We start from the raw sequence: 13,658 nt of genomic DNA on the forward strand, positions 1-13,658 counted from the left end.
TGAAAGGTTTTCTTTTATCTATTTCACTTTTTTTCAGAGGTTTCTTCCTTGCTCTGTTCATTTTCTCTTTTTTTCCTTTTTTTTGCTTTTTTTCTGTTGTCTGCTGTCTCTGTTGGAGGGTCATATTTTATATTTTTTTGCTCTCGCGGCCAGGAGAAGGAACAAGCTTTCGCATTTTTCTACGAAAGTTGTTGCACGGCCACGCACCTGTCGAGCACCACCCAGCTGGACACGACTGTCAATAAGCAAGCCAGTGGTGCTTAACAAAGCAGAGGCCGCATCTGGACGTTGCATTTTCTGACTGAGTACCTGTTCCTCGCACTTTTTTTTGGTGTATGTGTGTGCGGGTCGCACTGCCTCTCATAATTTTTTATGCGTATTTTTCTACTATGTGCTTTGTGTTTCCCACTTACCTGTTCTGTGCCCGCCCCTATAAAAGGGGATGCATTAACAATGTAAAATAACTCCTGAAGAAGATCGGTCTTCCGATCGAAACGTCGAGTTGAATAAATATGTTTCCTTTAACGAAGCGTATACTTCGCTATATATATATATATATATATATATATATATATATATATATATATATATATATATATATATATATATTACGATGAAAAAACTTGCTCGACTGCTGATAACATAAGGAAAGAGTCGAAGTACACTTCTTAGAGAAACATTTATTTACCGACGCTTTCGGACAGTGGACCGTCCTTCATCAGGGTAAGGTTGTTTGTGAACAAAAACGATCCACTTGCTCACGGCACCGCACACAGATGGAGAGGGAAAGACGCTCTCCTTTGAGGAAACAAAACAAAACACGAAAAGCAAGACAATGGCGGACAAGCGTGTTCCTGCCGATTAAGGGGAAAATGAGGGCTGCAAAGCGAGCACACAAAAAAGAAAAGAACGATTTCAAGAAAGCGGAAAAGAGGGGGTGGGGGGAAGGGAAGGAGGCAAAAGGTTGTAGCGGAAGTGGAGATGGGTGAGCTGTCTGCATGGAAAACCGTTGAGAAGAAATATTGTGGGCGGAGGCTTCCTTCGGCGGGAGCGGGACGTTCGAACACGCGGGAAGAAAACATTATCGCGCCCGTTGCATCACAGTGCCAACCGCGCGACAGAAGTGTGGTTACTGACTGTTTGAATGTGAGTTACGGCGGCGGCGCGATCACATCGACGGAGAGTTAACCGGCCAGACGCCGGACGGAAACCTGATCCCGCGGCTGGGCCCCGCGGAGACCCAGCGCCAGCCCCCGGCCGCTACTCGTCAGCCGCGCGCCCCCTCGCGAAGACACTGCGCCGCCGACGAGGTGCTCTTTCCAAGGAGCGAAGTGGGGGGCAGAGCAACAAAAAAACGAGAGAAAGAGGGGGCGTACGCAGAGCAGGAAAATAAAAAGAAAAAAGAAAAAAAGGAAAAAAAGGAAAGAAAAGGAGGCATGAGAACTTGCAAAAAAGTGAAAAAGGGGGGGGGGGGAGGGTGGCTTGCTAAGTACCTCCCTCATCTACCTCACCTTTTTGAAAAACACGAGGTAGCCCAAAGTCACTTACGGCCCCTTGTTAGCGCCCTGCGCCTTCGTAAGGCAGGCAAGTAGAAAATTGGGCTATCTAGCTGGACGACCGACGAACGGAATTCACAGTGATCCACAACCATATTAGTGTATAGCAACACTCCTAATCCTCGTTCGCAAACCAATGTAATGTATTGAGTATCATTCTTTTCGTTCTATTTGAAATGGCATTTAAAAAAAGGGGGGGGGGGGGGCTGGAAGGCCCCCTTATAGTTTACTGCAGAAGTCGTTTCAGCAGCAATGTTTGGGCACAAGGAAGAAAAGAAAGGTTGGGGTAGGAGACAGGCGGCATGTAGACGCAAACACTCAAAATGGTATGAACTCAGGCGATTCAGTCGAAGAGGCGGTGAATCTCACTAGGACTCTGATTTCTGAAGTGCGGAGAGAGCTCCGGGGTTCGCATTTATACCGGCCTGCACCGTACTAAATTAAAGAAAAGAAAATCAGTAAAGCAAATCATCCGGGTCGACCGATCGTTTCCGGCATTGGCACACTCACGGAACCGATCTCCAGCTACATTGATTCTCTGATCAGGCATATCCCTCCTCTTACATTCGTGACACTACTCATTTTCTAAAAAAATTAAGTCAATTTACTGCTCCAGAAGGAGCTTTTCTGGTAACCCTGGAAGTGGTATCCCTGTACACTAATATACCGCATGATGACGGCATCCGGGCTCTGATCACATCGTATGAGAAATACAAAAGCCTGGATTCTCCCAGCAAAAGTACCCTCGCAGAACTGACTAATCTGCTTCTCAAACTCAACTCCTTCGAATTCAACAACTCTTTCTACCTACAAACGAGTGGCACCGCTATTGGCACAAAGATGGCGCCAAACTATGCCAACATATTCATGAACAACATTGAATCGCACTTTCTTCGGTCATATCCGACAAAACCGGCTTTCTACAGACGCTTCCTAGACGATATATTCATGGTATGGACCTGCAATGAGGACCAACTCATCCAGTTTAACTCATCATTTAACAACATACATCCAAACCTCTCTTTTACGCACACCTATTCGACCAATCAAATTAACTTTCTGGACGTTTTGATTCGAATAGAACAGGGCATCTTAATCACCAGTGTCTACAGGACGCCCACTGATAGACAACAGTACCTCCATTACAAGAGCTGCCACCCACGCCAAAGCAAAACCTCTATTCCATACTCTCAGGCCATCAGATTCAAACGAGTGTGCTCACGCTCAGAAGATTTTAAGGATAATTCTAATCGTATGCGGGAGGTTTTGAATCATCAGCGCTATCCGCTCTCTATTGTCGACGATGCAATTAGAAAAGCGGAAGAGAGAAATCGTAACGAACTGTTTGGGGATCCCGCGTCAGCAGCGCCCAATGAACACCGCTCTAATCTAGTCTTAACCTTTGCGAACAACCTTCCGAATGTAAACAAAATTATAAGAAAATATTTTAACATCATCGAACAAAGCGACCGAGTCTCAAAGATTTTCCCAACGGCTCCACGGGTCACCTACCGACGACCAAAAAATTTGCAAAATTATGTGGTTCACTCTACTATAAGTAAACAAGAGTCTGTAGGTTGCGTGCCTTGCGGGAAGAATCGGTGTCAATTTTGCAAGCACATGCAGAAAACGACGTTGGCTCAGAGCACACACCCTAATTTCAAACACTCCATTCGAGAGAACTTGAATTGTGACAGTAGTAACGTACTGTACATGCTCGAGTGCGGCAACTTTCAAATGCAATACATTGGCCAGACCGAGAATCCCATCCGAATTCGATTCAATAATCACCGCGCGCATGCCAAATCACTTTCTCTCCTCTCCCTGTCGAAACACGTCCGTCAAGAAAATCATGATTTCGACAAAATTAAAGTCACTCTGCTACAGAGCGGTTTCAAAAATACCCGTGAGCGGGAACAACGGGGGTCATACTTTATTTTGAAATTTAATACGGTGCAGGCCGGTATAAATGAGAACCCCGGAGCTCTCTCCGCACTTCAGAAATCAGAGGCACAGTGAGATTCACCGCCTCTTCGACTGAATCGCGTGAGGTCATACCATTTTGAGTGTTTGCGTCTACATGCCGCCTGTCTCCTACCCCAACCTTTCTTTTCTTCCTTATGCCCAAACATTGCTGCTGAAACGACTTCTGCAGTAAACCATAAGGGGGCCTTTCCCCCCCCACCTTTTTTAAATGCCATTTCAAATAGAACGAAAAGAATGATACTCAATACATTACATTGGTTTGCGAACGAGGATTCGGAGGGTTGCTATACACTAATATGGTTGTGGATGACTGTGAATCCCGTTCGTCGGTCGTCCATCTAGATAGCCCAATTTTCTACTTGCCTGCCTTACGAAGGCGCAGGGCGCTAACAAAGGGCCGTAAGTGAATTTGGGCTACCTCGTGTTTTTCAAAAAGGTGAAGTAGATGAGGAAGGTATTTAGCAAGCCACCGTTCCCCCCCCCCCACCCCCTTTTCCACTTTTTTGCAAGTTCTCATGCCTCCTTTTCTTTCCTTTTTTTCTTTTTTCTTCTTTTTATTTTTCCTTCTCTGCGTACGCCCTCTCTCTCGTTGTTTCGTTGCTCTGCCCCCCACTTCGCTCCTTGGAAAGGGCACCTCGTCGGCGGCGCAGTGTCTTTGCGAGGGGGCGCGCGTCTGACGAGTAGCGGCCGGGGGCTGGCGCTGGGTCTCCGCGGGGCCCAGCCGCGGGATCAGGTTTCCGTCCGGCGTCTGGCCGGTTAACTCTCCGTCGATGTGATCGCGCCGCCGCCGTAACTCACATTCAAACAGTCAGTAATCACACTTCTGTCGGGCGGTTGACACTGTGATGCAACGGGCGCGATAATGTTTTCTTCCCGCGTGTTGGAACGTCCCGCTCCCGCCGAAGGAAGCCTCTGCCCACAATATTTCTTCTCAACGGTTTTCCTCGCAGACAGCTCACCCTTCTTCACTTCCGCTACAACCTTTTGCCTCCTTCCCTTCCCCCACCCCCTCTTTTCCCCTTTCTTGAATTCGTGCTTTTCTTTTTGTGTGCTCGCTTTGCAGCCCTCATTTTCCCCTTAATCGGCAGGAACACCCTTGTCCGCCACTGTCTTGCTTTTCGTGTTTTGTTTTGTTTCCTCAAAGGAGAGCGTCTTTCCCTCTCCATCTGTGTGCGGTGCCGTGAGCAAGTGGATCGTTTTTGTTCACAAACAACCTTACCCTGATGAAGGACGGTCCACTGTCCGAAACCGTCGGTAAATAAATGTTTCTCTAATATCCTCTTTACACGGGCAGCGTAACTATAGTTAAGCTTAACTGCTTTTAGAGGGCTTAACCATAGTTAACGCAAACCACAGTTACCCGTGCTTACACGCAATTTGGGCATGTCGGTTAGAGTGACGGAAACCGTCATGTGATTGCCACCTTTGTGAATTTATGATTTCACCTAAAGCGGTGTATTATCAATCAAGATTACTTTAAAAAGATTATATGATCGAAAAAACGGTTGTTTCTCGTTCTTCTATCTGCGGGGCAGTTTTTTTCCTGAGCATGTGGCGGACATTAGAGTAAAGCTGGAAAGGAGTCTACACACAATGATCGTAGCTGACTTTACAGTCAACATAATAGCCATAGCTAGCCACTACTGTCCCAACGGGAGCCGCGATATCGCTCGTTCCGTTGTGCCTCATTTTTGACTGTGTTCGTAACGCTTGTGCGTCGTTAGTGCAGTCAAGTGCGGCGCTTCATTACACCCTGACTTTCGTGACACGAGTGTGCGATATCGTGTCCTGTGCTCTTCAGTGTGTGATTATTTTCATATGTCGAGTGCCAGACGTGTGGTCGAAAATGCGTTTGGACGTGTGAAAGCACGCTTCAGAATCTTGCTGAAGGGTCTGGAATGCAACATACACAATGTGAACACTGTGATCCGCGCTGCTTGTGTGCTGCACAATATCTGTGAGCAGCTCAATGATCAGTGTGATGCAGGCTGGTTTGGTGCAGTGCAAAGTGCAGATGAGAGGCGTCCTCAGCCAGTGTGCACAAGTAGCCGAGTAGAGCCGTCAGGGGTAGCTATACGGAATGCTCTGGCAAAGCATCTTTCAGGCAACTGAAACATCTTGCATGATCCGTGTTCCTTGCCTTTTTTACTAATAGCTGACTCAAGTGTATTCAGCAACTAAAACCTTGGGCTAATTGGGTTCAGTTTTGTTAAGATGAATTAATAGTTTGTTCAGCTGCGTAGCAGCCAGAGAGATGGCACGAGGTAACAGGAGCTAGCTCTATGTATATAATGAGAATGAGAGGAAATGGCAACTGTAGGTTGGCACAGAAGGCGTTTTGCCCGAGGTTGCTTTGCTTTCACTGCAGCAAAGCTGATGCATTGCTGGTGTAGCTGGTGCCATTTATGAGGACTTCATTTAGAGGCTTGAGTTTCTACTACTGCACCCATTCTGCCACTGCTCTCTTCTCACAGGAATTCCAAGAATACCAACCTACCTTTGTTTTAACCATTTCAACCGCTTGTCTCTCGTGCTGAGCTGCCATTGGCTTCTCTTTGTAGGTGTCTCTTTGATTGTGTTGTATTTCATTTTATTCTGGAGACATATGCATGCCTGTGGTAATGAGCTTTTCCTCAAATGAATCTTAAGCTTCATGAAGGGATGTGATACTTTGGTGGGTATACGCTGCTTGCATACTTCTATTCAGATGATGACATTGTCTGCATATGACGTAAAGTGTACATCTTCGTGGTGGGCAAGACAGTGCTTTAACCTGTTCACGATTACATTAACACCAATATGTGGAAAACTCTATTGTCAAGCCTGTACTGTCTCTCTTTTTTTTTCAAATCTCGGACGCTGCATGAGAGTCTGCTCACTCTCATTCTAAAATAGAGCCTTATTGCATGGTGGTCATTTTGTCCTTCCTTTGAGTTGCTGTAATGGTTCCCTCTTTCCTCAAGCAGTTACGGTGACAAATATTAGTGCAACCAGTGGCGACAGAGTGCGTGTGTGTATTGTGCAGCAGGCGATGGAGGGACTATCTGGGATACATAGTCATTGTGCCATTGGAATTAACCCCTTGTAACACCATGTCTGCAACAATATGTTTGTAGTCTTGTATTTTTAGTTTGGCCACCGGTAAAACACAGTGTGAAAGTTTTATGCTGCGCACGTCAACATTTATGTACCATTGATAGGAAGATTTTTGTTGTTGTGTTGCTTCGTCATGATTTATTGTTGCGAATGATTCTCCTAATGAACAGTACTGCCCGGGAACCAAATAATCCATTAAAATTGATGCACGACTGTATACCCCTTGCTGTTACCTAGCATTTCAGGAATGCTAGGAGCCTCATTATGGCATAATTTGCACAAATTTATTCCAGTAGAATTTCATCTGCCTCCAAGTTCAGATTTGTTTCCTTTATTAATGGTTCAGACAACACATGCGTAATTATTTCCCCATAAGAATAATTCTCATGCGCTTCTGCATTAACTCATGAACACAGCCTCTGGTAACCAAGCAACAATAAATCCAGTTCAATGTGTCAACATTCATGGCTATTAAAATGACTGCTGCTAAAAAACAAGACATTGAAGAAAGTGTAGTGCAATATGTTTGCAATGAACTACTTGTAAGCAACGTATATCACACATGTACAGTTTTATGTCAGAACTAATTTTTTTACTTTTAAGTCCCCTAATCTCAGCTGGAACACTCACTTGCCATAAAGGAAACCCATTTAACTACAAACCAAATGAAAGCCTTGTAGCGAGATTACTTGGCACAGAGGCTGCTGCTTTGCCAGGATGAGGCAGGTGGAATGATACTCGGAGGTTAACTGTTTTAAGCCAGAGGTTTGGGTGAGTGGGTCATATGTAAGGATGAAATGCAGCACAAAGCAAAGGAAGGATAAGAAACAACTTGACGAAGCATACTGCTGACTGTTAAGCTCGTCTTTTACACCTGTGACAAAATATAGTTTGAGAAGGGGAACACTACTAGAGAATAATTTGTTTACACAGAGCTCACATACCTTACTAATATCCCACAAAACTTTCTTTCGAAAGCATGAAAATCTGGCTATTGGCTTCTGTCATATCATTTGTACAGTTAGGTTCACGTTAAGCTGTAAAAAGCTGCGGTTTGTACCAACCACTAGCCCTTCTTGCGACAAACAGTCCTTCACCTACACACTACTTTCGCTGACAAACCTGTTAAATCATGCAGATCTCAATCCTTCCAGTAAATAAACAATTTGCTGGTACACAATAATGAAAAGCTGGTTTACGCTCCCATTTTTATAGCTTAAGTTTCACATTTTATAGTATTCATTGTTGTTGAGTATTGCTATTTTTTTGCTGATTCACTGTCATTGTGCTATTTCATTTTGTAATTTTGTAGCATTATCTGTGCATTGTCTGTTGCTCTCTATTGCTTGCTGTGTATTTCTTCGCAATATTTGTTTATTACTGGCCTATATGCTCCTGTTTTGCCAGTTCAAAAAAATCTTTTAGTCTCGCACTCACAGTTTTTGAAAGTGCAGTGTGATAGATACTATTGCATTTTCTGTTTGTTGAGCAAAAGTAAACTTTCTCTGTGCATTTTCATGTCAGTACTATTTTGCTATGATTAATATTCCCCAGAGTCTCCCCACACGCTATCACTTACACTAAAGACAGCCCATTTGGTTGGAAGAAAGATGAACGCCCCTTGCAAATCATGATCAGTGAATAGGCAAGAGCAGGAAGTTCACTGTGGAAAGGTATGTGGAGCGATACCCTAGGAGCAACAGCAGTATTTCTTGCCACAACCTTATTCGTTCATTGCACCCACACCTATATTCTTCTGTAGTGTACGCACACCCATTGTCAATACGTATATTGCACACTGCTGTGGTAGTCAACCCCCACAGTAATTTGCTGCTTAAACCACAGTATAAAATTCCAGACGTAAAAGAGCTTTGTTCATATCATCACATGCTGCTAAATACCTTTGCATCGGTCTGCATTGTCGAAACGCCTCCTCTTTGGAGTATCAGAAACTGATTCCATTGCCTCTTAAGCCGTGCTAGGGTGAGGTGCACGTGACAGTCCAGTGAAAAATATGGCAGCACCCAGGAAGCCCTCAAAAGAATACATCACAAACTGCAAACCAACAAGCACTTGTGATCGCTCTTTATTTTATGACTGACTGCTTCCTCTCTCAAGGAATTTTTCTAGAAGCCTGACCATGCTTGCGCTAATGCCGTTCGCTTCTCCTTGAAGGCGGACCATTTTTTTGCACATTTTATGGGCTTTTCGTTCGGCCCGTACTGCTTCATCTGCTTCTGTTTTGTGGAGGGCAATCAGCTGCTGCACAGTGGTTGCCGGTCTTTTGTGGCCACTCTTTTGAGTTTTGGGTCTGCTACCATTTGTCCCAGCAGTATCCGCACTGCTTCCTCCACCGCCATTGCTGCCACTTGCAATTGCCAGTGCATGTACCACAGGAGTTGTGCTGCCGCTGGTGGAACTGGCAGCATTTTGCAGGTGGTCCTCTCTGCTTGCTTCTGGAAGCCCGTCCTCCCACGACATCACCACTTCTGCACCGTCAGGTGCCTCATTGACGACTGGCAGCTGCACATGACACAACACAGAAAACAGCATGCTTTTAAGATTTGAAAGGAGAGATTAAAGGCATCCTAAAGAAATGCACTCACCAGCTGCCACAGTATATTGAGAAAAACAGAAGCTATTGACGGCCACGGTGAGCTGGGCATTTCAGCATGGCACTGAGGTTGAAGAGGTCTTTTTTTGGTCTATGAAGAAAGGAAATGGCGCAGTAAATGTCGCACATATTGGTTTACACCTTAACTGAAAGGAGGGAGTGAAAGAAAAAAGGAGGAAAGAGGTGCCATAGTGGAGAGCTCAAATAATTTCGACCACCTGGGTATCTTAACGCGCACTGACGTCGCACAGCACACGAGGGCCTTTTGCGTTTTGCCTCCATCGAAACGCGGCCGTGTCTGTACATGGTTTCAAGAGGCAAGTGCCATTTTTGCTCTGCTTTGCCGATGCTCAAGGTTGTGGGAGTGGTTTACTCTGCACAACTCCCAAATGTGCTCTTTACTGTCTGCCACTGGCCAGCCTGTCGTAAATCGAAGTACACAGTGCACTGAGAAATGGGTAGTGATGGAATTGTGCAGTGATTTCATGAACTGATAGGCAATGTTACAAATAGCAAGTCACCTCCATATTTTCCTCAACTCGCCCATCATCGTTGATGGGCAGGCACCCAAGAAAACTGTGGAGCTGCCAGTAGAACAACCATGGCACACCGGGTGAGCCTGTAGCAGTGCCCGTCCGTCTCAGCTGCCTGAAAAAATGGAAATCATTTGAATAAATAATTGTACTGCTTAAATAAAAGACATTGAAGATTGCAATCCGAGCAGTTCGCAGTCTCAGCAGTTATCTTCAGTGCATTAAAGGCCACTGTGCATTCAGCACTGCGAGACTAATATTTCACAATTATGTGCCTAACCAGCAGGCACATGTGCTGGTGAAATTAGTGCAGTTTAAATTTACGATGTTGCTTTAATCCTACCGGTTGCAGTTTTGAAAGTGAAGCCGCAACTGTCGTATTATGGTTCTGCTAATGGCATTCAAGTATCTGTGAGGCAGTGCAGAGTGGAACGCGGAAAAGTTATATGAAATAAATAAATAAATCTGCTCAGTTACCGCCATAGCAGGAGGCCTGAAACGCTGACGCGTGCGTGCATAGCCGACGCGTACCGAAGATGAAATACCGACGCTGATGGCGATGCAGATCGTCGACAATAACAACACAAACGGAGGATGAAGTTGTCATGCAGTTCGATGCACGCGTGCACGAGCGAAGTCAAATTAGAACGACTATACGCCGAGTGACGTGTTTGCTGTCTCTGTCATGTGTCCTTACTCTCGAAAACTTTACGACCTTTACAACATATCTGCAAGATCGTATCGGACACCAGTAATCGCTAGCATCATGTGCTACTGCCGCACATGGGGGGCTATAGCTGGAGTTGCACCAGAGTTCTTCAATAGCTTGTTGTACTGAGTAAACAACACCAAGAAAGCGATATTGCACGAGTATTATTCGTTTAAGATCGCACTTATCGGTATTTCTTGTTGAGGTTGTCCATCTTCTGCTTGACTTGCTTAGCAGTGTATGGGCCTTCGCCCGGCGCAAGCCCGGCGTTCAGCGCGTCCGCGATCGCTGCGTATATTCGCGCGTTGCGCGTGTTGCCTCGCCGCGCAGGGAGATGGTCCTCCCAGATGCGTATCAAGGCCGTTGTTGTTGCATCAGGCCAGTTGACACACCTCTGGGAGGACGACTCGCTTGACATCGGCGTTTCTGCTGCCGCGGGCGCCGCCATCTTGTCGCAAACAGTAGTTAGCCGCAAACAGTAGTTAGCCAGCTCGGCTACGTTAACTGTAGTTAGTGGCGTAACTATGGTTTGGCTTGTCGTGTGAGCACGGCTAACAATAGTTACGGAGAACCGTAGTTACCTTAACTGTAGTTAAGGGCGCCCGTGTAAATACAGTATAAGAAGTGTACTTCAACTCTTTCCTTATGTTATCAGCAGTCGAGCAAGTTTTTTCATCGTAATATATTTCACCTTCGATGGCTGCTTCAAGAAATGTCACTTAAATAGAAACTTCAATTCAAGAAACTCCACTTCAAAAAATGTCGTATGGAAGTTTCCCCATCACTTTCCAACATGTGCTGTGATAGGGGACTCCCAAGCAAGGCACGTCTCGACCTACTTTGACCCATCAAGCCAACATTGCCCGGCCTTCGTTATCCAGCCCGGAGCAAGAATCGGGGATGTTCCGAACCTTCTCGACTTTGTGCCCCACAGTGTCACCTGTGTGATAATTCATGTTGGGACGAACGACCTCTATTCTGACGACATTCACACCACCATCCAAAATTATGTGGACGTTATCAACTTTATCCGGACCCAACGCCCCCAAATCGAGGCCATATTCACCACCTTGGTGCTCCCGCGTGCCCCAAACCGCCGGCGACGGTTCGGTAATTGGCGTGCGGTGCAACAGTTCAACAGGCGAGCTGGGAGGTTCAATTCACAACTTACCCAGCTCAGCGAAAAACTCGACAACGTCTTCTACTTGCACCACTCGCTGGAAGCCTTCCACCCGTCTACGGTCCTTGCCGCGGATGGGGTGCATCCGAGTTATGGCGGTGTAGCAGTGCTTGCGTGGAACATTCACAGCCTGGTACTGACAATCCAGCGGAACAGCATAGCACCGTGGCTTGACCACCTTCCCGCCTCAGGATGCACTGCAACAGCACCTCCCTCCTACGCGGCAGTGGCCGAGCACCAGAACTCAGCCAACATACTGGCAAGCCACTGCTTCCCTACCCTCGAAGAGGCACGAAGAATAGAGGATATTCGGAGGCCGGTTACGCGAGTATTCCGGCGAACGCTTCCAGCGGACAATCCAAGTATTCGGCCTTTGAATTCTCATAGAGAAGCGGAGTCAGAAGTTGCAAAAATCTCTGAGTACGTTCGTGGATCCTCCAGTCCAGCTCAGCAGAATCATCACCCTAATTCGGATCACCATATACATATCACCAGTACCCCAAAATTCAGGACAGAACCCAATGCCAGCGAAGCGAGGGAACCACCATTCAATTTCGCCCCATCCACCTCCAAGCCACCTGCCAGTGGGCACCAATTGGAACACTCTGCTGCGCGAAAGCCCACCACCCGAAACAGTTGTTGCGGATCACAGGAAGCGCCGCTGGATTTTGCACCTGAGACCTGCAGTCCAACTTTGAGCGTATCAGCGTCTCCTAGAGCAACTGAAGCTCAAACGGCCGAAAGACGCCGACGAACACCTGACATCGGGAGCGGCTGTGCGGAGAACCCTTCGACCCCGAAATCGAGGTATGACCTCAGGCGACGCTGCGGCTCCGCCCAGCGAGTGAGATAGGATTGACGGTGTGATCGCGCTCAGCCGCCCACTCCCCCCTCAGCTGCTGCTACACACTTTCGAAATGTTTTTAAATTTAAAAAAATAATAGACAAAAGGATCAGGCACGAGCTCCACATAAAGTCCCTTAAAATATACCTAAAATCAAATACGGTGCCCAAGGGCCTTTCCGTGTCTTTAACGCCGTCGATGAACAATCTCCCGAAAACCAATAGCCTAGCTTGGAACCAAGTTCTGCTTAACGCATCCCTAAACCTTCTGAAAGTAACTATAGACCATTGCAAAGAGATGTTGGCATCACTGAGCCGTGAGGAGAGGCGAGCTCGTCAAAACGTGGTACTTTCGGATATGGAGACTCAAGAGCTTGAGTTCTTTCAGTCGAGCAAGACTAAGCAAATCTGGAATAACAAATGCAAAAAATTCTCGCGAGATCACATCCAGCTTGAGGAAGGAAGAGAGAGCGCCGTGGCATCGCAACAAAGAGAGGACAAATTACAACCTATATACACCCGCATACCTGCAAGCGATCTTGCAACCCCATTTAATCAAACATTGTACAGGAGAAAATTATTAATCTCTCAACGCATCCCTTAGCAAAGAGGAAAAATCGGTATTGTCACGTGGACTGAAATTCTGTTCAAATACTGGCCGATATGACGAATACAAATTACTAAAGGATCTCGAAATTTTTCTCGAAATCTGAGACTCCAGGAGTACTTTTCTGATAAGCCGAACCAAAATTGTATCTCATTTCCTCAATCTCAGGAACAGTGGACACCGAGATCCGGTAGGGATAAATATCTGGACATCTATTTAAAAGCGAATCAACGAGTCATCATTCAGGCCTTTGAGGCACACAAACCGGGACCACCGAATCTTTCCAGGGAAGAGCGTGACGCCTTGGAATCACTCAGCAAGCGAACGGACATTGTTATTAAACCCGCTGACAAAGGAGGCGGCATAGTAATTTTATATAAAGAAAAGTATATCCAGGAGGGATACTGCCAACTCAATAACTCCAATTTCTATCGCTTGCTTTCATCAGACCCAACCACTGAGCACAGCAAAATTATAGAAAAAACCTTGAAACAACTCACCGATGAAGGTGAATTACCGCCACGAGTAAGTAAG

The 13,658-nt window shown here is 46.1% G+C and overlaps 1 pseudogene; it reads right to left on the reverse strand.

The window, feature by feature from the left end:
* Positions 1 to 7,506: 7,506 nt before the first annotated feature.
* LOC149345785 (uncharacterized) lies at positions 7,507 to 10,942 on the reverse strand (annotated as a pseudogene).
* Positions 10,943 to 13,658: the final 2,716 nt, after the last annotated feature.

This window comes from Amblyomma mixtum, chromosome 4, assembly GCF_055824585.1.
Source record: "Amblyomma mixtum isolate Tamu chromosome 4, ASM5582458v1, whole genome shotgun sequence".
Lineage (NCBI taxonomy): Eukaryota > Metazoa > Arthropoda > Arachnida > Ixodida > Ixodidae > Amblyomma > Amblyomma mixtum.